The following is a 24,661-nucleotide window of genomic DNA, read 5'->3' on the forward strand; positions in this document are numbered from 1 at the left end:
GGCTTGTTCAACTCACACTGGCGACATGTTCGGCAGACCCCCTCGACTTCTTGTCACAGTTGAGGCCAATACACCAGCCGTTGCAACCACCGGAAGGTCTTTTCTACTCCGAAGTGAGCACCTCTTCTATGAGCTTCTTGGGCTAGCTGTGTTACTAGTGCTCCTGGAACTACCACTTGCCAGGTAACATCAAACTCTCGAGGCAGCTGGATTCTTCGGCATAGCAAGCCATCCTTCAGGAGGAGCCTCTCCCACTGGCCTAGGATTTGTAGGGTAGTTGGAAGTGAAGCGGCTTTGGTTTCCTGGTCGGGTCTCTGATTAAGGGCGACCCATTCTCTCAACTTTGCTAGCTCCGGGTCGGATTGCTGCAGATGTATCCATTCGTCTCTTGAACGTCCCAGAATCTGAGTGGGCCTCGGCTCCCCTCTGGTCTCTTGGGCGTCGACCACAGCAGCGGCGAACTGGCTGAAATCCGGGATCTCGTCGCCTTCGAGCTCCTCATCTCTGTCCTTCTTCGGCCCCGCCTGAGTGACCCGGGACAGGGCATCTGCATGTGTGTTCAGGGCCTTGGACCGAAAGGCGATTTTATACTGGAATTTGGACATCCTTACGCCCAGTTTGGCGTTCTCCAAGTGGGCCAAAGGGTTGTTATCTGTCCGCACTTGCACTTCTGACCCTGACAGGTACTCAGCAAACTTCTCGGTCATGGCCCACACCAGTGCTAGTAGCTCCAGCTTAAACGAACTGTAGTTGTCCGGATTCTTCTCCGTATCTCGGAGTGACCTGCTGGCATACACGATCACTCGCTCTTTCCCTCCTTGTACTTGAGCCAGCACTGCTCCCAGCCCATGCAAGCTTCCATCAGTGTACAACATGAACGGCTGCGAAAGTCAGCGTAGGCCAGAATCGGGGCATCTGTTAGCGCCATTTTCAATGCTCGGAATGCCTCTTCTTGTCGTGGGCCCCACTGAATGGGCTGCCGCTTGGCTCCCCCGGCTGTTCCTCTCAGCAATTCATTGAGCGGGTTCGCAATCTTAGCGAAGTCTTTAATGAATCTGCGGTAGTATCCAGCGAGCCCCAGGAATGCCCTTAGTTCCCTTAGATTGGCGGGCGTGGGCCACTTCTGCACGGCAGCTACTTTCTCCGCAGTGGGGTGCACCCCTGCACTGGACACAGTGTGCCCCAGATATTCAATTTCTCGTTTGAAGAGACGACACTTACGAGGCTTAATTTTCAGGCCGTGCCTTTGTAGCCGTTCTAACACTTGTTCCAATCGGCGGAGATGATCCTCAAACGTTGCGGAATAGATAATTATATCGTCCAGATATATTAAAGTGGCTTCAAAGTTGAGGTCCCCCAAGCATCTCTCCATCAGCCGTTGGAAGGTTCCTGGCGCATTTGTTAGTCCGAACGGCATTCGATTGAACTCAAACAGGCCCATAGGGAGAACAAAAGCTGTCTTCGGACGATCCTTCTCAGCTACTGGGACCTGCCAATAGCCACTGGCCAGGTCGAGGGAGGAGAAGAATTTGGCGCTCCCTAGTGCAGATAGAGACTATTCTATTCGGGGAAGTGGATAGGAGTCCCGTACTGTACAGGCATTCAGCTTCCGATAGTCTACGCAGAATCTCAGGGTACCGTCCTTCTTTCGGACCAGCATGATCGGAGCCGCCCAGGGGCTCTGGCTTTCACGGATCACACCATTCCGCAACATGTGGGCCAATAGCTCTTTCACCTCCTGGTACATTTGAGGCGGGATCTGCCGATATCTCTCTCGGATGGGAGCAGTATTTCCGGTGGGTATTTCGTGCTGAATGTCCCGAGTGCACCCGAAATCATCTTCATGCTGTGCAAACACTCCCTGATATCGCTGTAGAAGTTGTTCGATCTGCCTCACTTGTCCAGCAGAAAACTCAGTCAGGTTAGCTTCCATTTCTTCCAGAAGGTGGCGTCCAGCCAACGGTTCTCTTCCATGTTCCTGACTATTGAGGGACACCTCTAGGGTCCATGGTTTTCCTTCCACAGGTGCCAGCCCTATAGCGTCAGCTCTAGTAAGGGCCTCCGGCATTATGCACACTCGCGCCACCTCTTGTCGGGGCAACAACTGTAAACTGGTGCCACTTAAATTGATGCAGCGCACGGGTACTCGACCGTGCCGCACGGTGGCCAGAGTTCGAGCAATCAGGAGTCCAGAGGGCGCTTCTTCTCCCTCCATTGGTTCAACTTGAATGTCCACGCCCTCTAAGGACACATGTGCTAGCACCAGCAAAGTGAGTACAGTCTGTCCCACCGGCAGTGTTATTGTGGCTTCGGGCGGTATCGATACCTTACCAAGGTACTGGGAGGTAGTGGGCAACTTTTGAATCTGACTGACCTGCACGAGGTGCTGGAACACTCTCTTGTTAGCTGGGTCTCGAGTGGCGCGGGTCCAGTTGTTTTTGCTACAGCCCTCAGCCAGGAACTGTCCGACTTCTTTCAGCACATTCATGCCCAGGGTTACAATGGGCCCATCGCCTCCGGGCCCGGTGGTCAGTACAATCCCTTTTCGACCGAGGTCCTTTCCACATGCCCGCACAGACATCCATACTACTCCCGCTACTGGGATAGGTAGTTGATTAGCCGCCACCAGTTTGACAGTGGGTTCCCGGCAGGAACGAGCGACTTCAGAAAAGTGACTTTGGAAGTACGTCTCAGGCATAGTGGTCACTTGAGACCCGGTGTCCATCAAACAACGGATCCGCTGCCCATTGAATTCAGCCCAGATAATGGGCCTCTCGGAGACAATGTCTTCAGAGCTCCCTCTTCTACTCTCTGAAGCTCGAGACCCCACGGTATGCTCCACAACCGTGGGGCATTTTAGTTTAACGGCTGTCCCCTCCTCCTCCTTTCTCGGTTGGGACAGTCTTTGGAGATATGCCCCCTACCTCCGCAGGTCCAGCACTCCGGTCCTCGTTCTGCCGATAGGTCGGGTACATGTCGTGCTGGGGCCGGATAGGAACGTCTTTCTCGTTCTGGTCTCCGTCCGCATTGAGCAGTACGGTCCGTCGGCAAGGGGGCAGTAGGAGTCTTCCTAATAGAATTCAGCTCACCCCGAATGTCTCGAATTTCCTGACGTATTTCCCGTACCCAATCAGGCTCTTGGTTGGTGAATCCAGGAGCAATTGCCTCATGACTTCTAACTGTGGCTTTGAGAACAGGAACTTCTCTCTCCAGGACTCTAGCTTCAGCCCCTACATCCAGGAAGCCCATATCAGGGCTCAGTCGCAGCCGCTCCTTCAGGATCTGCCTCAGGGAAGGGTCTTTCAAGCCAGCAATCAGTTGGTCACGCAACACCTCATCCAATGGTCCCAGTCCTCGGTTCCCATCTCGAGTTTTCTTAGTGATATGGGCCGTCACTTCCTGTAATGCATTAACATACTGATTTACTGTCTCATTTTCCCCTTGGACCCGCTGAAACAACCGTAAGCGCAAGTGTCCCAAATCTGTAGTGTCACCGTGCATGTCCTCTAGAATTTTTATCACTTTATCCACGGTGTCACGGTCCCCAGGTGGGTGGTACATCACAGTCTGTCGGGCCTCTCCATCAAGGGTTAGGAGGGCCAACTCCGCCTGGGCTAGAGGGTCAAGGGGATACATACGTAGCATACTTCTCAGTCTTTCTGCCCAGTCCCAAAGTGACATGCCATCCCCTGTTAACTTGGGAAGATGGCTGAGCATAGCCCCCAGGGGAATATGGCTCCGGCCGGACCCAGCCATAGACTGATCGGCCATCTCTGCGTCTGAATGTTGCATCCTGCCGACTACGCCAAATGTAATGCAGGTGCCGGAATGCAACGCACAGAGACACAAGGCGAGAACAGTCAGAAATGTTTGTAAACAGTTTTAAACAACAGGTATACTGAAACAAGGGATTAGCAACAAGGGTAATGAACAGTGGTTTGAAATATCAGAAAAATACGAAATTTCTCAAAATAAGGCGCAGTCTCTTAAAATAAGGCGCAGTCTCTTAAAGTAAGGCGCAGTCTCTTAAAGTAAGGTGATGCCCTCAAGCATGAGAAGCACCACACAAGTTTTTTAACCGTGAATTTGGCCCTAGCGGGGGTCACCGGTTATTCCCGCTAGGCCGTGAGTCTCTTTCCGGATGAATTCAATTAAATCACGTTGTGCTACTTTAGCCCCAACCGTCCCCCTCCCAACCTGAGTACTTAAACCCAATTGTCCCCGGTACCGTGGGTGAGCAGTGGAAGTGACGGCCCTGCTCACGTATGCAGCTCCTCTCTGCTTGGCTGTTGGGGGCAGTCTCTTGAGCCTTGGATAGGGGGGTCCAGGCCTCGTCTGTCGGCGGCCGACGTCGGGTTCCGCGAACTCACTCAGCACAGCGATCAGGTTCCTAGTATCCTCAGCAGGCACAGCACTCGAGTCACAACTGTGAGGGATCCGGAGCTCTTTTACCAGTGCCCGGCTGGAGCACCTCTCAGGCCTCTGGATTTGGCCTGTCACACGGGGTTTCTCAGGACGCAGGGAGCACATCTGCTCCTCTCTGCTGCTTGGCGCCAAAGACCCCTCAGGTTTGGCGCGTTGGCCTCTTATCTCTCTGAACTCCTTCCTGGAAGTCACCTGATCGGGTCCAGGCTCTGAATCTCCCCTGCCTGCAACTTCCTTTGTGTATTTTGGTTCCGCTTGACTGTCTCTGGCCAGTAGATGGCAGTCTCGCTCCATCCTTGAAACGTCATGTTGAAGTTCTGTTACAAGCTTTTTAGCTCATTCTACATATACACAACTAAATCAGGTTAGTATAACCTTATTTAAACACCTTTATCTCCCTATTGCTGTCTTTTTCCTCCTAGTTTTAGGCTATGTGCCCACGTAGCGTTTTTACGGCTGCGAAAACGCTTGTAAAACAGTCTGCCATGCAAAGCAATGTGAATTTGGATGTGCTACCACGCGGTGAAAAAAAGAAATAAAGTTAAAAATTAAAAAAAAACTGTATATTCACCTCTCCGGCAGCCCCCGGTCTGCTCCCGGCCACGTCCTCTCTCCTTGGCGTCCCGCAGTGAACTGTCAGGACCTGCGGTGACGTCATTTAGTCACCTGATGGTCACGTGACCACTGACGTCGGCCGTCAGGTGATGGTCGCGTGACCATCAGCTGACTAAATGATGCCACCGCAGGTCCTGACAGTACACCGCGGGACGCCAAGGAGAGAGAGGAGGTGGCCGGGAGCAGACTGGAGGAGACCGGAGAGGTGAGTATACAGGTTTTAATTCTCTTTTTTTTACTATAGATGCTGAATTTAAAGCATCAGTTGTTCACACAATATAAATCCATGCCGGTTGCATGGATTTATATTGTGTGACCAACTTGTCAAGCACTTTCCAAGTGATGCTCAAAATCGCTTGGAAAGCTGCTTGAAAAAACGCATGCGAAAACGCATGTAAAAACGCTGAAAAAATGCTTCTCTCTGGTAGAAAAAACGCATGTACAGTGCTGGCCAAAAGTATTGGCACCCCTGCAATTCTGTCAGATAATACTCATTTTCTTCCTGAAAATGATTGCAATCACAAATTCTTTGGTATTATTCTCTTCATTTAATTTGTCTTTAATGCTAAAAAAACACAAAAAGAATGGTCCTAAAGCCAAATTGGATATAATTCCACACCAAACCTAAAAAGGGGGGTGGACAAAGTATTGGCACCCTTTGAAAAATCATGTGATGCTTCTCTAATTCGTGTAATTAACAGCACCTGTAACTTACCTGTGGCACCTATCAGGTGTTGGCAATAGCTAAATCACACTTACAGCAAGTTAACATGGATTAAAGTTGACTCAACCTCTGTCCTGTGTCCTTGTGTGCACCACATTGAGCATGGAGAAAAGAAAGAAGACCAAAGAACTGTCTGAGGACTTGAGAAACCAAATTGTGAGGAAGCATGAGCAAACTCAAGGCTATAAGTCTATCTCCAAAGACCTGAATGTTCCTGTGTCTTCCGTGCGCAGTGTCATCAAGAAGTTTAAAGCCCATGGCACTGTGGCTAACCTCCCTAGATGTGGACGGAAAAGAAAAATTGACGAGAGATTTCAACGCAAGATTGTGCGGATGGTGGATAAAGAACCTCTACTAACATGCAAACAAGTACAAGCTGCCCTGCAGTCCGAGGGTACAACAGTGTCAACCCGTACTATCCGTCGGCGTCTGAATTAAAAGGGACTGTATGGTAGGAAACCCAGGAAGACCCCACTTCTTACCCCGAGACATAAAAAAGCCAGGCTGTAGTTTGCCAAAACTTACCTGAGAAAGCCTAATGCGTTTTGGAAGAATGTTCTCTGGTCAGATGAGACAAAAGTAGAGCTTTTTGGGAAAAAGCATCAACATAGAGTGTACAGGAAAAAAAAAGAGGCATTCAAAGAAAAGAACACGGTCCCTACAGTCAAACATGGCAAAGGTTCCCTGATGTTTTGGGGTTGCTTTGCTGCCTCTGGCACTGGACTGCTTGACCATGTGCATGGCATTATGAAGTCTGAAGCCTACCAACAAATTTTGCAGCATAATGTAGGGCCCAGTGTGAGAAAGCTGGGTCTCACTCAGAGGTCATGGGTCTTTCAGCAGGACAATGACCCAAAACACAATTCCAAAAGCACTATAAAATGGTTTGAGAGAAAGCACTGGAGACTTCTAAGGTGGCCAGCAATGAGTCCAGACCTGAATCCCATAGACTCCCTGTGGAGAGATCTCAAAATGGCAGTTTGGAGAAGACACCCTTCAAATAGCAGTTTGCCAAAGAAGAATGGTCTACAATTCCAGCAGAGCATTGTAAGAAACTCATTGATGGTTACCGGAAGCGGTTGTTCGCAGTTATTTTGGCTAAAGGTTGTGCAACCAAGTATTAGGCTGAGGGTGCCAATACTTTTGTCTCGCCCATTTTTGGAGTTTTGTGTAAAATGACCAATGATTTGATTTTTGCTTCATTCTCTTTTGTGTTTTTTCCTTGCAAGCAAATTAAATGAAGATAATCATACCAAAGAATTTGTGATTGCAATCATTTTCAGGAAGAAACTGAGTATTATCTGACAGAATTGCAGGGGTGCCAATACTTTTGGCCAGCACTGTAAATCAGCATGCATTTTTTTCTTCCAGAGAGAGGCAAAAACGCTCTGCATCAAATCTGCTATGTGGGGCACATAGCCTTATTCTAAAACTAAAAAAGGAAGCGAGTTTGCGGGACTGATGCTGATAGCAGGACATTAGTGAAGCTTTGCTAATAAAACGATATTAGTGAGATGTACAAATTTTAAAACACATCTAAGGAAATTATTTTTTGGGGTTTTCTAACTGGACTATCCCTTTAATCAGAACATATAACTTTCTTTGATTGGAGAATGTATTATATTCTGGAACTTTTGCCGAAGAGTGAGGAAGAGCTTAATGAAGTCTTTGCCTCTATGTATTGTCTTCTTAGATTACTTTATTATGTATGTACGTTTACTTTTGGATTTTATATTTAATTAAGGTAGAAAAATAAGTCTATTCATTTCATGAAAAAGGTAATTGGTACATTAACTCCGCTGCAACGGCTTATCTGTTCCAATCCATTATCTGCTTGTTTGAACAGAATCTAAGCATGAGTATTTGAGTGAACAATGGGAAGAGTGAATTAGAGTAATTATTTGTCCATGCTTAATTAAGGCTCATCTATCCCAATATCTTGTTCGAAATTACATTGTCTAATGTTGTTCCAATGTCCACTAATAGAAATGCAACAAAATCCATTAAAGACTAGATTCATTCCTTTAAATATTTAATTAAACTTCTATCACTAAATGCTAATGCTACGAACATGTCATTTATAATGGGGAACGGTTTCCCCTAATCAATGAGGAATTAGTATTCTGCTCTGGAGCGGGTGTGATTACTGGGCTATTTTAAGCAGTGAGTGGCAAGTATAGTTTCCATGTAGAAAATGATCATTTGGTCCTAATATCATGGAATTACACGATGCATTAGTGTACAATAAAATGAGTTCAGGATTTGCCACATAATTATTGGAGTCCGTAGAATGCTAAAGTGGCAATAATTGAGATGTACTGTATATTAATGCAGTGCGGCCTTGATTATAATTTTACAGAAGTCATCATGAACAAAAGAAAGCTTTATGGAATTTCAGTTAAAATTACTTAGATTCTTTTATTATTTTAACGGTAATCTCCATCTATTAACAAGTTGTTTTTACATTGAGTGTAATAATTACTTATTATTTCTTCATAGTGGTGTGAGCTCCGCGTTTCTGATACTTATGTTAAAAGTCAAGCTTCTTACAGCTACTACTAAAGGGGCTTAGGGTACTTATTGCATATTATTTTATTATTATACTCAATGATTAAACAGTACTTAGCTGGAGAAATTATGTATAAACCATTGAAACTCCCGTGTAGACGATAAGTATTGTTGGACACAGCTCACCCCTTGATGTGCATGTGTTGATTCAGTGATAAGTGTCGGTGCATGCACAAAGGTGGTGAGGCTCCAGATGTACTTGATAAAGTGGTTTAAACTCTTTATTGCAAATCTATTATAGCACAGAAAGTATATAGGAATTTTCTGACGCGTTTCAAGTCGATCTGACTCCTAATTGTCAATATAACCTGACAAACGCATCTTTGAAAGTCTTCAGTATGGTTATTAACAAGTATTACTGATTTTTAAAGATGTGTTTGTCAATTCTTTATATAGATAATTAAAAGTCAAATTGACTCGAAACACGTCAGCAAAATCTCCTCCGTAACTTCTATATTTTAATTTATTTGTAATAAACCATGTGCTTGTTTTCAAACTATCATAGGACTTTATTTAACTTTCCTTGGCCACAATAATCTTGTATGCAAGTAATATCATCTAAGACATCCACATTTGTAGTTAAATCATGACAAAAATTGTATATCTTTGTATGCAGTTTTGCCGCAATTCAGTCATAGTGCTGTAATAATGAGGTTATCCCCTTTGTTAGTCTTTGTCCTATGGCTTTATTCAGATGACTGCAAATGAACCATGGGTCTTGACCTAAACTATAAGACTCATAAAACCCACAGCTTGCTAATAGTTTGGGTAATATGATCCATGGCAGGTCAGGACTTGTGACTGTAATGCAGAAATGTAACCACATAAAGCCCATCTGAATGAGTCCTAGGTTCATGGGATCATACTGTACCTCTGCATGCAGTTATTTTTTACAGAGGCATACAGGGGCTTTCTGTTGGACTTACTATGAATTAAATATAAAAAAATTTTTGGACCCTCATCGCTTCATATTAAAGAGTAAATTGGAGAATGTTTCTGACATACAACACTCAACAGAGCATCATTGAGCAATGCAAGGGAATTGTGTATCATCAGGGACATTTTTAAAGTCACTTTTTTTGCAGCTGAATTGCCATTATTTGCACCAAACTTATCAAAGTGCATCTTGAGATCTTAAGATTTCCATCTAGAAATGTTGCTCCACTTTTTACACTATATTCTTACTGGCGTTCTTTTGTAACTTTTTAGCCCCTTCATGACATTTATTGTACATGTACGGTACTAATAAGGAAGTGGAGGTATGCAGTGGGCCGCACCCCGTACCCAGCAGATCATGGCTGTGTATTACAGCCAGGACTGGCCTCTAACAATCGTGGTCAGAGCCTGATTGTTAATCTGTTAAATGCCGCTGTCAATCTCTGACATTTAACATGCGCTGGCATGGGGGCATGTCATTCCATGTGCTCATCGGAGTGCCCGTGATATGATTGCGGGTTGCCAATGGGTTGCTATTACAGCCAGGGGTCTGCTGAAGACCCCCATGTTTTTCACTACAGAGCTCCTTTGAAGCCCTGCCTGTGGCCAGGCTTCAAAAAAGACCGTGATTTTTAATATATGCAGTAATGCATTGGCATAGCTGAATATAGCATAAACGATCAGATGATCACAGCTGAAAGTCTCCTAAGGAGACTAACAAAAGCAGTGAAAAGTAAAAAAGAATTTTGAAAAAATAAGATGAAAAAAAACAAAACAAAACAAAAGTTCAAATCATCCTCCTTTTGCCCACATTAAAAACAGAGATATTAAAAAATAAAAAAAATACACATCGCCAAGTTCAAGAAAAGTCCGATCTATCAAAATATAAAAATAATTAACTTGATTGAAAAAATTAAAAAGAATCAAGAACGCCAAAATTATATTTTTTTGGTCTCTGAAATTCTGCACAAAATGCTGTAACAAGCAATCATAAAGTCATATATCCTAAAATGATATCAATGAAAACATTGTTACATCCAACAAAAACTATGCCCTCACACTGCTCCATCGACTGCAAAATAAAAGCTTTACAGGTTTCAAAAGATGGTGATAAAAAACCCCAATTTTTTTTTTTTTTGCAAACTTCAGATTTTTTTTTCACAACTAAAATAATAAAAAATCTGGACATGTTTGGTATCGCCATAATCATACTGATAAGCGAAATCATATTGCAAGGTCATTTTTACCACAAAATGTATAGCGTACAAACAAGTCCCAAAAAACAGTTAGAATTGTTTTTCTTTTTTCACAATTTCTCCCCACTTGGAATTTTTTTTCTTGTTTTCCAGTACACTATGTGTTAAAATGAGTGGTGTCATTCAAAACTAACACTTGTCTAGCAAAAATATTCCCTCATATGTCTATGTGGACAGAAAAATAAAAGGGTCATGGCTCTGGAAAGAAGGTGATGAATAAATGAAAATACAAAAATGAAAATTGATCCCGTCGTGAAGGAGTTAAAAAATTCATAGAGCATAAATCTGCCCAAACCCTGATTTACATAGTTAACAATGTCCAAAAGTGGTGAAAAATCCCCCCAAATAGCTACTTTTTGTGCAAAAATGGCATAGATCAATTTTTTTACTTTATAACACAAGAAAATTGATGCAAAATTCACGATGTATGACCTACATAAAGTGCAGGACTGCCAAACTTTATTTTCTGCACATTGTATCCATATCATCACAGATAACATATTTTACAGAGATGTTGGAAAAACAAAATAAATCTTAATGATCATTTATGATATATGGAAAAGAAACATAGTAAATCTCAAAGATCATTAGTAATATACAGTATGTGTTGCCGAGAACAGATATAAAGACATCAGTACTAGAAATGGAAGAATGGACTCTTAGGACTCTGGTCAGTAATCTGTGATAGTTCGACAGGAGGCCTGGGAATCTCCTTACATTCTGACATTCCTGGCTCCTGGCTGGCATGACTTTGTGTGTGCTTGACGCTGCAATGATGATGTCTGACTGATCAGAAGAGTCGGGAATGCCAGAAGTTAAGGAGACCTCCCATCCAGTGATCTCAGATTACTGACCTGGCCGATGGACCTGAATCCTATGAATCCATTTTCCCATCGCTAATCAATAGTATTTAGTGACAATTACAATGATCAGCACAACCTCCTCCAGCTTCAAAAAAATCACAGACACTTCAGTATTTTTATCGACAGTGGAAAAAGTCAACATTAACAATCCTGATGGAGTGGCCCCATACAGCCTACTGCACATGGCTTTGCCTTGTGTAAGTGGCTTTACTTGAATCTTAACTTTTTAGTATTTGGCATGAGTGTATACCTTCAAACAGCTGCACAGAATTAGCAGTAATTAATTAATGCTAATTACCGCCACTCGAGGAGCTCCGATTGCTTGGACGCTCTGAAGTTGCCTCTCCTGATACCATTACATTTAAATGCACTCTGTATCCCTCTCATCGTGTTCTTATCTTTCCCAGAACGCAAGCCCTGGAGCATCTACACTTGTGATGTGAGAAGCGATGTCACGAGAGCAAGCCTACTGTAATTGTTAACATTATTCATTTATCAATGCATAAAGAAGAATGAAAACGGACACTTGTGTTTTTGATCCTGCACCCAGGGAGAAGTCGGTCCCCTGTAAACTCTGACACGAAACATTGGTGGGTTAATAAGATAATTCAACAGAATCGCTATCAGAACTACTGAAGTCTGATAAAAAGGGGGTGAAGACTTTAAAAAAAGGGATTGATATTGAACATCAAAGAAGAAGCCTTTCTTGCAGCGAGCAACTACGATAAAGCTCTGGGGGAATGATGAAGAGCTTGTATTCGGAGAAGCATCTATGAGATGGAGGGAAAGCAGATCAGATATAACTGAATTTAAGCATTATGCTGCGAGCAGATGGCATGCAGCTCTCCGCAGGAATTGTTTGGTCCAGTATTTCACATGATGGAAAAACATCTGCCTAGTTTATCATGTAGAAACGTATTGTGCCTAAACAGTGAACATACACAGTGATTGTTTATAAAGAAAAAAGCTATTCTGTTATGTGTGACAATACATAAAAAATACTGTATAGGGCAATTTTGGCAAAAATTTGTTGGGAGTCCTCTTTCTAATGAATTTGAGGAGTAAAAGCTGCATAACAAACTCTTCTAAGGGCAGGTGCAGACAACAGTATTTTCGGTCCGAGTGCAATCCGAAAAAACGTTGATTCGCACCTGGACCAATGTTATTCTATGGCTCAGTGCACGTATGATTTTTTTCCTCAATAAGGGACTGTCTGAGGAAAAAAATCGCAGCATGCCCAAGTTTGATCTGATATTCAGATTGCACTCGATCATACAAGTGTGTAGAAAACATCGGTCTGGACTGAGTGCAGTCCGATTTTCGAGCACTGACAGAATGGAGTAGATGGATAAATTTTTTTCCATCTTCTCCTCATCCAATTAGTTCGGATCACACTATGCCCACACTGTGATCAAACTCTGATCAGACTTTGATCACAGTGTCATTTGCATAACCAACGTCTGCACCTGTCCTAATACTTAATAGTTTCATGTTGCTGTAGATAAACCTTACCAAAAAATAATGCTTTTCTCAAAAACGTTGTATGTGAAACCAGCTTAGAGGGGTTATCCATGACTAGACAATATGACATTGGTGGTGGATGACCTCCTGGCACCCCCTAAACCGTTAGCTGAATTATGTTCTTCCAGTAGCCAAATTTAAACAAAGTACAGAGTAGAACCCAGCAGGCCAATACAGTGGCCACTGTTGGGTACCACACCTTATCTCCTATTCACGCCCCATGTGAATGTACTTTTGCTTGATGTTTGCTGTGTTTTTGATGCGCTGTGTAATAATGCCACAATACAGATAGAAGAATTGATTTCCACAACTCCAGTCCATCCGCAGGGCCAGTAATCTGTGATCACTGGATGGGAAGTCTCCAAGTCTTCTTACCTCCCAGAACTATTGTACTCTGTCGTATCTGCTTCAAACCGCAATGATGAAACTGGGCCAACCAAAGTAGAGCCGGGAATGTCAGGAGGTAAGTTCATTAGCAGGCCTCCCATCGAGCAGTCACAGATCACTGACCTGGCCAATACAGGAGTCCTGAAAATCCATTCTCCCATCTCTATTCTACATAAAAAAAATTGATTGTGTTGTTTTTTATGCGTTTTGAGGTTTATGTCAGAATAGATTCTTCAATATAATATTAAGAATATTGAGAATGTAAAAAAAAAAATGAAGATGCTGGTAAGGAGCTCAGGCTAAAATGCTAATTAAAAAAGGATAGGACATTTATATTTATCACTGAGGTCTGGATATTATGTTTTTGTAAGGAATGGGGTGATAGGAGTAGTACTGAGGAGACTGGCAATAAATCCAGAATCGTTCACTCCAGCAATTAACCAAGTACAGTGTAAAAGTAAATTCTCTCTTTTAGATCACTGTGAAAACAAACATGAAATCAATCCCTTAAAAGCTGCAGATTCAGCTGAGTGTAGTCAGATAGAAAGAACTATTGCAGGAACATGCCAAGCACTTACATGCCTGAATTAGAAACTGATAAAACAGAGCTGAGTTTTTCATTAACCGTGATCGTCAGTGATGTCAGATTGTATTACATTACTTTTGTCACAGTTCTGTGATTCAACCAACGTAAGGCTGTGTGCCCACGATGCGTTTTTTAAGCGTTTCCGCAACGGCAATTCCGCTGCAGAAATGCTTAAAAAACGCTTGGCAGAAAGTCTGCAATGTTCCCCAATGATAATCCGCATGTGCTGTGCACATGCTGCGGAAATTTCTGCTGCGGATTATCATTGCGGAAAAAACGCAGCACTATCAATTATTTTGCGGAAGTGCTGCATTTTCGCCGCCATTGACTTGCATTGGAACCCATGGATTCCGCATCACTGGTTCTGTACATGCGGAATCCATGCGTTTCAATGTGCGGATGATACCCGTGTCTGGGGGAGAGGAGACTCTCTTCCGGGTCCGGGTACCATAGAACCTGTAAAAAAAAGAATAAAACAAAAAGTAAATATTATACTTATCTTCTGATGGCCCCAGTCTCCTTGTCTTCGCTTGCCGGCAGATCGTGGTGGACTGAAGGACCTGCGCTGACATCATTTAGTCATGTGACGGCAGGTCCTTCAGTGTAGTGTGACTAGCCCAGGGGATGGGGATGACTCGGTACCCAGGCCTTTGCCTTGGGGATGCCGCGGTGGTCGGCTCCCGGGCCCATACCCTTGGGTCCCTCTTTAAGAGCGTTAATAGTTGTTTATTTTATAAAAGTTCGTGACGCCACCTGTGGCTTCTGGTGAGACCACACCAGCGCTGCGCAGTCCACTGAGGCCAGTGATAAGGCAGCTCGATGGTATGGCTCCCCACAGGTGGAGCTAGGCCTCAGGGCAGTGTATGAAGGGAAATGCAGGACAGACGAGACCCAGCCAGGTCCGAGCAAGAACAGGGACTGACACGGTAGTCACTTCAGTACCTTTTACTGATGGAAATTCAGGCACGTCCCGAAGCACTGTAGGGTGAAGGGTGTATGTCAGGATCCTCCCCAATGAGCGGGTTTTGGGCCTCCTGTTTCTTGCTTCTGCGTAGTAAGTTTCTGACCTGCCTGGAGCTAGGCCTAACTTTGTCTCTGTCCTGCGCTGGCTAACTTTGTGGTAGGGCCTTTTCTTGGAGTACACGCACCTTAGCTGCGGGCCTATGTGTCTCCAGGCTCTGTTACGTATCAGCACTTTAGCGATCCTGGGACTTGTAGTTCTCCAGGGATTCCGGTTATGCCTTACTGGGTCTTAGAGATCCCGGTTAACTTCGGACCCCGTGTCCGGTAAATTCTTCGGGGTGAGCTAGTTAAGCTCCTCTGCCCCCTATGTACTAACTTTCCACTCGCCTTCGGCCTACTCGGGCCCTCACTAGGCTATACACACTAACGGCAGCGTGCCGTGCTTCACCGATCTTATGGCACCGGCACACCTCAAGCTCACTACTCTGAGCTACAACTGAGTCTGGACTGTGCTCCACTGCAGACTAACCTCTCTCAGGCTTCTCTACTGCAGGAACTCTCTCAACAGACTAACTGTTGCCTGGCTCCACCTTCCCTATTTATCTATCCCTAACGGGCTCCCTCTAGTGGTCTGAGGTGGAAGGTGGAGATGTGTGAATGGTTATGGGGGCCTCTTGTGGAGGAATCCATCAATGCACTCTTCCAGGACCTGTGATACCAAGCGCAGCTGGGTGTCACATTCCCTCCTAGTTAAACTCAGCACTAGAGATGAGCGTTGTTCTACTCGAACTGTTCGCCAATCTCAAATTCGAGCTGTTTTGGGCGGTGTTCGAGCCGTTCGGCGAACACGAACAATTTGAGAAAAATTCGGCTGTTCGAGGTTATGTTCGATAACTGTTCGTGCACCAAAATCATAACTGGATTTTTTCTCAGTAATGATGAAAATTAATGTTAATACGCAGTTTGAGTGTACAGCGGGGTGGGGGGAGGGGCAGGGGATGGATCTCTGCAGGAATAATGAAGATCTCCATTTTTTTTTTCTCTTTCCCGCATTTACAGTGGGGAGGTGCAATCTGTCAGCCTATCAGCAGCGCACACACGGAGCGAAGTGCTTTTTTTCACACAAGCAAGGGCATGTGTCATTGGCAGTGTATGTCACATGTCCTTGCCCTATAAGACCAAGCCATTTTCCCCGTCGCCACCATTTTCTCACTGCTACAGCTGCGTGTTAGACGGCACCGCTGTTGCTGTGTGCGCTATACCTTGTTAATTTCAAGCCAATTTTCGCACAAATCTACAGATAGCTTGGGAGTAGGGAATAGTTGTGATTGCAGTCCTTTTAAGGACTAGGTTACAGCATTTCCTACAACTTTTATCAGGCAGGTCTGTGCTCTTAAATAGATAGATTGTGGGAGTAAAGACTAATTGTAATTGCAGTCCTTTTCAGGACTAGGTTACATCAGTTCTTATCAGTTTTTGCCAGGCAGGTCTGTGCCAGTGCTGTGCAAGTTTTTTTCACAGCATTTGGCTGAATCTAGCAAAGCTAATCCTTTTTGGCCTATTGCAGAGTGTGTTAGTCAGTGGAGTAGCCTATCTGTGTTGCAAGATATACCACCTGTGTATAGAACACCAATTTTTTTACTGCACCTAGTGAAGTAAAATCTTTTGGGCATAGCATCATTCTATTAGTCCATCTATACTGACCTCCATCAGGTTGCAAATTGAATATAATTTTTTTCTGCATCTAGCTCTGAAAAAATATTGGGCTTCTAGCTGTGTGTGGGACTTGTTGTATTAGTCCATCTATACTGACCTCCATCAGGTTGCAAACTGAATATATTTTTTTCTGCATCTACCTCTGAAAAAATATTGGGCTTCTAGCTGTGTGTGGGACTTGTCCTATTAATCCATCTATACTGACCTCCATCAGGTTGCAAACTGAATATATTTTTTTCTGCATCTACCTCTGAAAAAATATTGGGCTTCTAGCTGTGTGTGGGACTTGTTGTATTAGTCCATCTATACTGACCTCCATCAGGTTGCAAACTGAATATATTTTTTTCTGCATCTACCTCTGAAAAAATATTGGGCTTCGAGCTGTGTGTGGGACTTGTTCTATTAATCCATCTATACAGACCTCCATCAGGTTGCAAACTGAATATATTTTTTTCTGCATCTACCTCTGAAAAAATATGTGGCCTTCTAGCAGTGTGTGGGACTTTCTCTATTAGTCCATCTATACTGACCTCCATCAGGTTGCAAACTGAATATAATATTTTTCTGCATCTAGCTCTGAAAAAATATTTGGCCTTCTAGCAGTGTGTGGGACTTTCTCTATTAGTCCATCTATACTGACCTCCATCAGGTTGCAAATTAAAAATAATTTTTATCTGCATCTACAGTACCTCTGAAAAAATATTTGGGCTTCTAGCTGTGTGTGGGACTTGTTCTATTAGTCCATCTATACTGACCTCCATCAGATTGCAAATTGAATATAATTTTTATCTGCATCTAGCTCTGAAAAAATATTTGGCCTTCTAGCAGTGTGTGGGACTTTCTATATTAGTCCATCTATACTGACCTCCATCAGGTTGCAAATTAAAAATAATTTTTATCTGCATCTACCTCTGAAAAAATATTTGGGCTTCTAGCTGTGTGTGGGACTTGTTCTATTAATCCATCTATACAGACCTCCATCAGGTTGCAAACTGAATATATTTTTTTCTGCATCTACCTCTGAAAAAATATTGGGCTTCTAGCTGTGTGTGGGACTTGTTGTATTAGTCCATCTATACTGACCTCCATCAGATTGCAAACTGAATATATTTTTTTCTGCATCTACCTCTGAAAAAATATTGGGCTTCTAGCTGTGTATGGGACTTGTTCTATTAATCCATCTATACAGACCTCCATCAGGTTGCAAACTGAATATATTTTTTTCTGCATCTACCTCTGAAAAAATATGTGGCCTTCTAGCAGTGTGTGGGACTTTCTCTATTAGTCCATCTATACTGACCTCCATCAGGTTGCAAACTGAATATAATTTTTTTCTGCATCTAGCTCTGAAAAAATATTTGGCCTTCTAGCAGTGTGTGGGACTTTCTCTATTAGTCCATCTATACTGACCTCCATCAGGTTGCAAATTCAAAATAATTTTTTGTCTGCATCTAGCTCTGAAAAAATATTGGGCTTCTAGCTTTGTGTGGGACTTGTTGTATTAGTCCATCTATACTGACCTCCATCAGGTTGCAAATTAAAAATTATTTTTATCTGCATCTACAGTACCTCTGAAAAAAATATTTGGGCTTCTAGCTGTGTGTGGGACTTGTTCTATTAGTCCATCTATACTGACCTCCATCAGGTTGCAAATTGAATATAATTTTTATCTGCATCTAGCTCTGAAAAAATATTTGGCCTTCTAGCAGTGTGTGGGACTTTCTCTATTAGTCCATCTATACTGACCTCCATCAGGTTGCAAATTAAAAATAATTTTTATCTGCATCTACCTCTGAAAAAATATTTGGGCTTCTAGCTGTGTGTGGGACTTGTTCTATTAATCCATCTATACAGACCTCCATCAGGTTGCAAACTGAATATATTTTTTTCTGCATCTACCTCTGAAAAAATATTGGGCTTCTAGCTGTGCGTGGGACTTGTTGTATTAGTCCATCTATACTGACCTCCATCAGGTTGCAAACTGAATATATTTTTTTCTGCATCTACCTCTGAAAAAATATTGGGCTTCTAGCTGTGCGTGGGACTTGTTGTATTAGTCCATCTATACTGACCTCCATCAGGTTGCAAATTGAATATAATTTTTATCTGCATCTAGCTCTGAAAAAATATTTGGCCTTCTAGCAGTGTGTGGGACTTTCTCTATTAGTCCATCTATACTGACCTCCATCAGGTTGCAAATTAAAAATATTTTTTATCTGCATCTACCTCTGAAAAAATATTTGGGCTTCTAGCAGTGTGTGGGACTCATTGTATTAGGCCATCTATACCAAGCTCCACCAGCTTTGAAATTAATAATAATTTTTAGCTGCATCTAGCCCTGAAAATAATTTTTCCCAATAGTGGTAGCAATAGAAATATGGGGCGCGCGCCTGGCTAACAAAAATATACGCTTCATAACACAAAACACCAGCCTAGCGCACTGCATTAATAAGATGGCATCATCGTCTCTCCCAGTGCTAGGCCTACTACGCAGGCTAGTATTCCTGTGCCTAAAACACAATGTATGGGTCCGCGCTAGCCACTATGCTGAGGGGTATAAAGCTGCTGCTAACGCTTTATAACAATTCAATTGGCAGATTTTCACAGAGCTCTTCCACAACGCCCACCCATCGGGCAACAGTTGCCCACCCTCCCTATGGGATCTAGTGGCGAATAGTTGATGCCATTAATCAGAGCGTCAGTTGCACCGTCAACGTGGCAAGCATACGGTAAGGCATGGGAAGAGTGGACACGACTAGTAGCAGGCAGACGGGTTGACCAATGTGAACAAGCCAGATCACAAGTCACCATAGAATTTCTCCATCAGCTAATGATGAGGGGCATATCAGGGGCGTCAGCGCAGCGGTGTCTGACCGGAGTAGCATTTCACTTCCAACTACTGAATTGGGGAGATGTGACAAAGATTCATCATCAGACAATCCATAAAAGGGTGGAAAAGGGGTCAGCCAAGTCAGGAATGTAGACGTCCCGTCCCGTGTCACTAAAACTGATTTCTCACATCTTATCCCTAACACCATTAACATGACACTCACAATTTGAAGCAACACTAATGTCTACTGCATTTGTGATCGCCTTCTTCGGGGCGCTATGTATAAGCGAATTAGTCCCTCAATCCAAAATTACCACCAGTGGACGCTTATTACACCAGGAAGTAGTCATAGCCAATAATGCAATACGTTTACGCATACACCAATCGAAAACGGTTCCAGCGGGCAGGGGTACTTGGGTACTTCTACAACCCACAAACGGTACACTGAGTCGGGTAACAATAGTAAAAACATATCTAACCATCAGATCACAAAGTAATTTCTTCGTATCACACATTGATGGAACGCCATTATCAAGATACCTGTTCCAAGCTATATTTAATAAATGCATAACATCGGCAGGGAACCACCCCAAAGATTGCGGGACACACTCATTCCGCATAGGTGCGGCCACGGAAGCAGCAAGAGCAGGACTGTCAGAAACGGAAGTTCAGAGGATAGGGAGATGGCGATCCACGTGTTTGGCGAGATACATAAGACCGGACTTGTTATCCTAACGTGGTTTGTTTCTTTTACAGGTGACGCTAAGCCAACAGTGTGAGTGATAAGCCACTCGTATATATATTGGGCACAAAAAAGGGCGAAAGTCCGCCCAGGCGGGAGGAAATTAGAGTTTCATAACACATATTTCAACTGGAGAGGTATTAGAGGCCTGCTATGGCCACAATTACTAATGGAGGTAATCAAGGTAGGGAGAGAGGCAAGAGGTCCGGTCATCTAAGTTATACAGGCCGGGGGAAACAACCTAGGTCATCACAAGAGCGCATAACTAATGGCAATAATAAAACTAAACACTGAGCGCTTCAGAGAATTTTTCACAAAATTAGCTATAGTATGGTCAGAGATTGTGCCGATAGCGGTATGGCAAGGTGCGCGAGACATCACGGCCATCGAATGGACAAGGCGGGTAATAAATATTCGGATGGCAAAATTTAGAAGAGACAGAGGCGGTGTAGTGATACGACACCGACAACTGGAAGGAGATAAAGCAGGCCTCATACAGCCCGACGGTGTTCACTTAATAGATATTGGACTGGACATATTCCTGTCAGGACTCCAGGACGGAGTGGAACAAGCGTTAAGAGTGATGGGTGGGGGTCAGAGTCCTGCATACGAGTACGCTGGATCCTCCGTGGCCTGGAAATAGAAAGGACATGTTGGAGAGTTACACTTGTTGGCCAACTTGCCAGAGTGGGGACCCAGGGCATGCTACAACAAGCTGAATTATTTTAGAAATAAAATGCCTTTCTAATGGAATGAGTATAAAGAGTTAATAAAGCTGTGACCGATCCTCACCCATCCAGTTGTAAGAGTTACATTATTGGGTTGTCCATGAAAGGGGGGCGGTAGGGGGGCTGAGCATCTGGGTTTGGTTGGGGGTCCCCACAGTCTGCCTAGGCTAGATTAATTTAAAAATTCTTATTAGATACACAGGCGGTGCAGCTTGCTTCGCTGCTGGGCTACTACGCCCAAAGTATTGCCTAGGCTAGATGCAGTTAAAAATTCTACGCTGACTAGCAGACACTGAAGATTTGGAGCAGACCTCTGAGTAAACAGCTCTTCAGACTCAACCATCTGTGTTACCCCAAGCCATAGTGTATGTAGTTTCTTACAGTTAAAAGGGGGGGGTGCGACCCAACCCACCTGGAATTGACGATGCCAACGTCACGTAAGACACAGCAAGGGGACTCCCAAAATTGTGGCACAGACACCACTTAACCCTAGAACACATACCTGTGGCCTTGCAGGCCCGCCCAGTTAATTGTTTTCTATTTTCTGCAAGATTGCTTTAGTTAGAATTTTGAAACTCTAGGTATTCTTCATATATATAATTGTTTGTCATTTGAGTTTGAGTTATTCCATGTTATTTGCACATGGGCCTAAAGGGCCCCAGGTATGTGAAAGTGTAGATTTTTATGGTCATGCGTTCTAGGGTTAAGTGGCATCAATTGCCCCACTGTTGCTTAAAACGGTTGGTGAGGTGATTTTACCAAATCCCCAAGCTTTTAGTCTCCCAAGGATGACACAGGGGTAGAAATGTCCTTGCGAATCCATGATTTGATCATCTTTATGAACGTGAGTCTGTCTACATTCTCAGTGGACAGCCGCGTGCGCTTATCTGTCAGCACACCACCAGCAGCGCTGAACACACGTTCAGAGAGAACGCTGGCTGCATGGCATGACAAGATCTCCAAGGCGTGAGTGGCGAGCTCCGGCGATTTTTCAAGATTGGAATACCAAAATGAGCAAGGGTCCAGTGACACAGTCATGGCTTCGATGTTCACTTGGAGATTCTCCTGTACCATCCTCTCTAGGCGTTGACTATGTGTCAGACTTCTTGTCTCCTGTGGCCTTGCAAAGGATGGTCTAAAAAAGTGGTGAAACGATTCCACAAAATTGCTGTTACCAGCAGATACTGTGTTACTGTTACTGTTTGAGTGATGAAGACTCGACAGTCCCACCGTTGGCAAGTTAGAACTGTGAGATTCACTACTGCACCACTGGTGTTTTGTGGAAAAGCACATGTAAGATTCTGCAACAGATACTCCTGCATTCGTCAATACCTTTTTATGGCAGGAATTATTTCGGCAAATATACTTTTGTACCGGGGATCTAAGAGTGTGGCAACCCAGTAGTCGGGATTACTTCGAATTCTGACAATCCGGGGGTCATGTTGCAGGTAGTGCAGCAAGAAGGCACTCATGTGTCTTGCGCATCCAGAAGGACCAAGTCCTTGTTGTGTTGGTAGTGAGGTAAGAATCATGCTTCCTTCCTCTGCCCTTTCCCTCCAACCTCGCACAACAGAAATGTGATCAAGGTCTCCCTCATCTGATGAGTCTTCCATGCCCATTGCCAGTTCGTCCTCCACTTCTTCCTCGGCTCCTGCACCTTCCTCAACAGTTTGGCTGCTACCATGCGCCCTGGTTAATCCCTCTCCCCCACCCTCCCATGCCTGCCGCCTTGGTGCTGCCAACCGTCTGGACCTTGGAGATGTTATCCCTTCCGCATACGACTCCTCCTCTACTTCCCCCACCTCCTCTTGTCCCACCACCTGACTCCGAATTCTGTTTAACATGTGCTCCAGCATGTAAATCACCGTAATAGTCATGCTGATAATGGCATCGTCAGCACTAAACATCTTCGTCGCCATTTCAAGACTGTGCAGAAGGGTGCATAGGTCCCTGATCTGAGACCACTCCTCCAGCGTGATTTGCCCCACCTCTGGATCTCGTTGGCCCAGGCTATACGTCAGAACGTATTGCACCAGGGCTTGTCGGTGCTGCCACAGTCGTTGCAACATGTGCAGAGTTGAATTCCACCGTGTCGGCACATCGCATTTCAGCCGGTGAACTGGCAGGCCCAACGACTTCTGTAGAGATGTAAGTCGTTGAACTGCGGGATGCGAACGGCGGAAGTGAGCACTCAGCGACCGTGCACTCTGCAGAAGGCCATCTAGTCCGGGATAGTGGGCTAAAAATTGCTGGACAACCAGGTTCAACACGTGAGTCATACAAGGCACGTGTGTGACATTGCCCCGGCGAAGTGCCACACCCAGGTTTGCAGCATTGTCGCACATGGCCTTTCCTGGTTGCAGGTCCAGTGGAGACAACCTTTCATGAAACTGGGTCTCCAGAGCTGACCAAAACTCCTCAGCTGTGTGACTCACATTTCCCAGACATTTCAAAGTAAACACTGATGCGTTGAGCCCTGCTGCCAGCATAGTAAGGAGGTGTGCAGGATTCCTTCTGCGCAGTTAGAAAGCAGGTGGCATTACCAGACAGGCTTTGGGTGCAGGTGGAGGACCGAGAGGAGGTTGAGGAGGCAGAAGCAGTGGAGGAAGTTCGAGATAAAGAGGATTAACACACAACTCGTGGGGACGGTAAGACTTGGACAGCAGCCCCTTGTCCTGCTGTCACCATAGTTACCCAGTGCCCAGTCAGCGACATGTAACGCCCCTGTCCATGCCTTCTCGTCCAAGTGTCTGTGGTGAAGTGCACCCTGTCACACACAGAGTTTCTCAAAGAAGCGGTGATGTTGTGTGCGACATGCTGGTGGAGCGCAGGCACACCTTTCTTTGAGAAGTAGTGCCGACTGGGCATCTGGTACTGGGGCACTGTGACGGACATAAGGTCTTGAAAATCCTCTGTGTCCTCCAGGTGGGAAGGCAGCATTTCTGTAGCCAACAGCTTCCAGATGGTGAAATTCAACCTCTTAGCTTTCTCATGGCTAGGAGGAAATGGTCTTTTACTTTTCCACATCTGAGGGACCGAGGGCTGGCTGTTGTGCTTAGACGGTGTTGAGTAGGGTGTCCCCGGCAACTGCCGGTCTGTGAGGAAGATGCAGGCGGACATGTTAGGTTGCCTTGATCCAAAGGTGGTGCTCTCGATGTCGGAGAGCGCTCAACACTAGCAGGTGTTTCCACTTCCCAATGAACTGACGACCTGCCAATCACACTGGCTGTTGCGGGTAAAGAGGTGGCAGGTCTGCGTCCAAAAACATGTGTGACTGCTGTCCCCCCAGTCACAGAGGATGAAGAGGCTGCGGATGCACAAGATGGGGCAGACGGTGGTTGGCCCAGCCGGCTAGGCCGCATTGTAGCACAGTGAGCTTCCCATTGCAACTTATGCTTCATATCCATGTGACAGTACATGCATGAAGTACTCAAACTATGTATTTTTTGGCTTCTACTTAGCTTTTGCTGACAAATATTACAGATAACACGAGTTGGGTCATCCTTATCGATCTGAATAAATGCCCAGGCTATGCAAGGCTTAGAGCCCATGTGACCTGAAGAGCCACTACGACTTGTGGTCAGAGGCAGAGTTGTGGTTGAGGATGCAGTTGTTGACGTGCTTCCAGTACTCCGTCTCTGTTCAGGAAGGCGTAACCTAACCTCGTCGTCAATAGCATCTGTGATGCCCCGCTGCGCTTGGTATCACAGATCCTACAAGAGTGCATTGATGGAATCCTCCACAAGAGGCCCCCATAAACATTCACACATCTCCACCTTCCACCTCAGACCAGCAGAGGGA

Source organism: Phyllobates terribilis, unplaced genomic scaffold (assembly GCF_046119375.1).
Source record: "Phyllobates terribilis strain yellow unplaced genomic scaffold, ASM4611937v1 Scaffold_5__5_contigs__length_657084704, whole genome shotgun sequence".
In the NCBI taxonomy this organism is placed as follows: Eukaryota; Metazoa; Chordata; class Amphibia; order Anura; family Dendrobatidae; genus Phyllobates; species Phyllobates terribilis.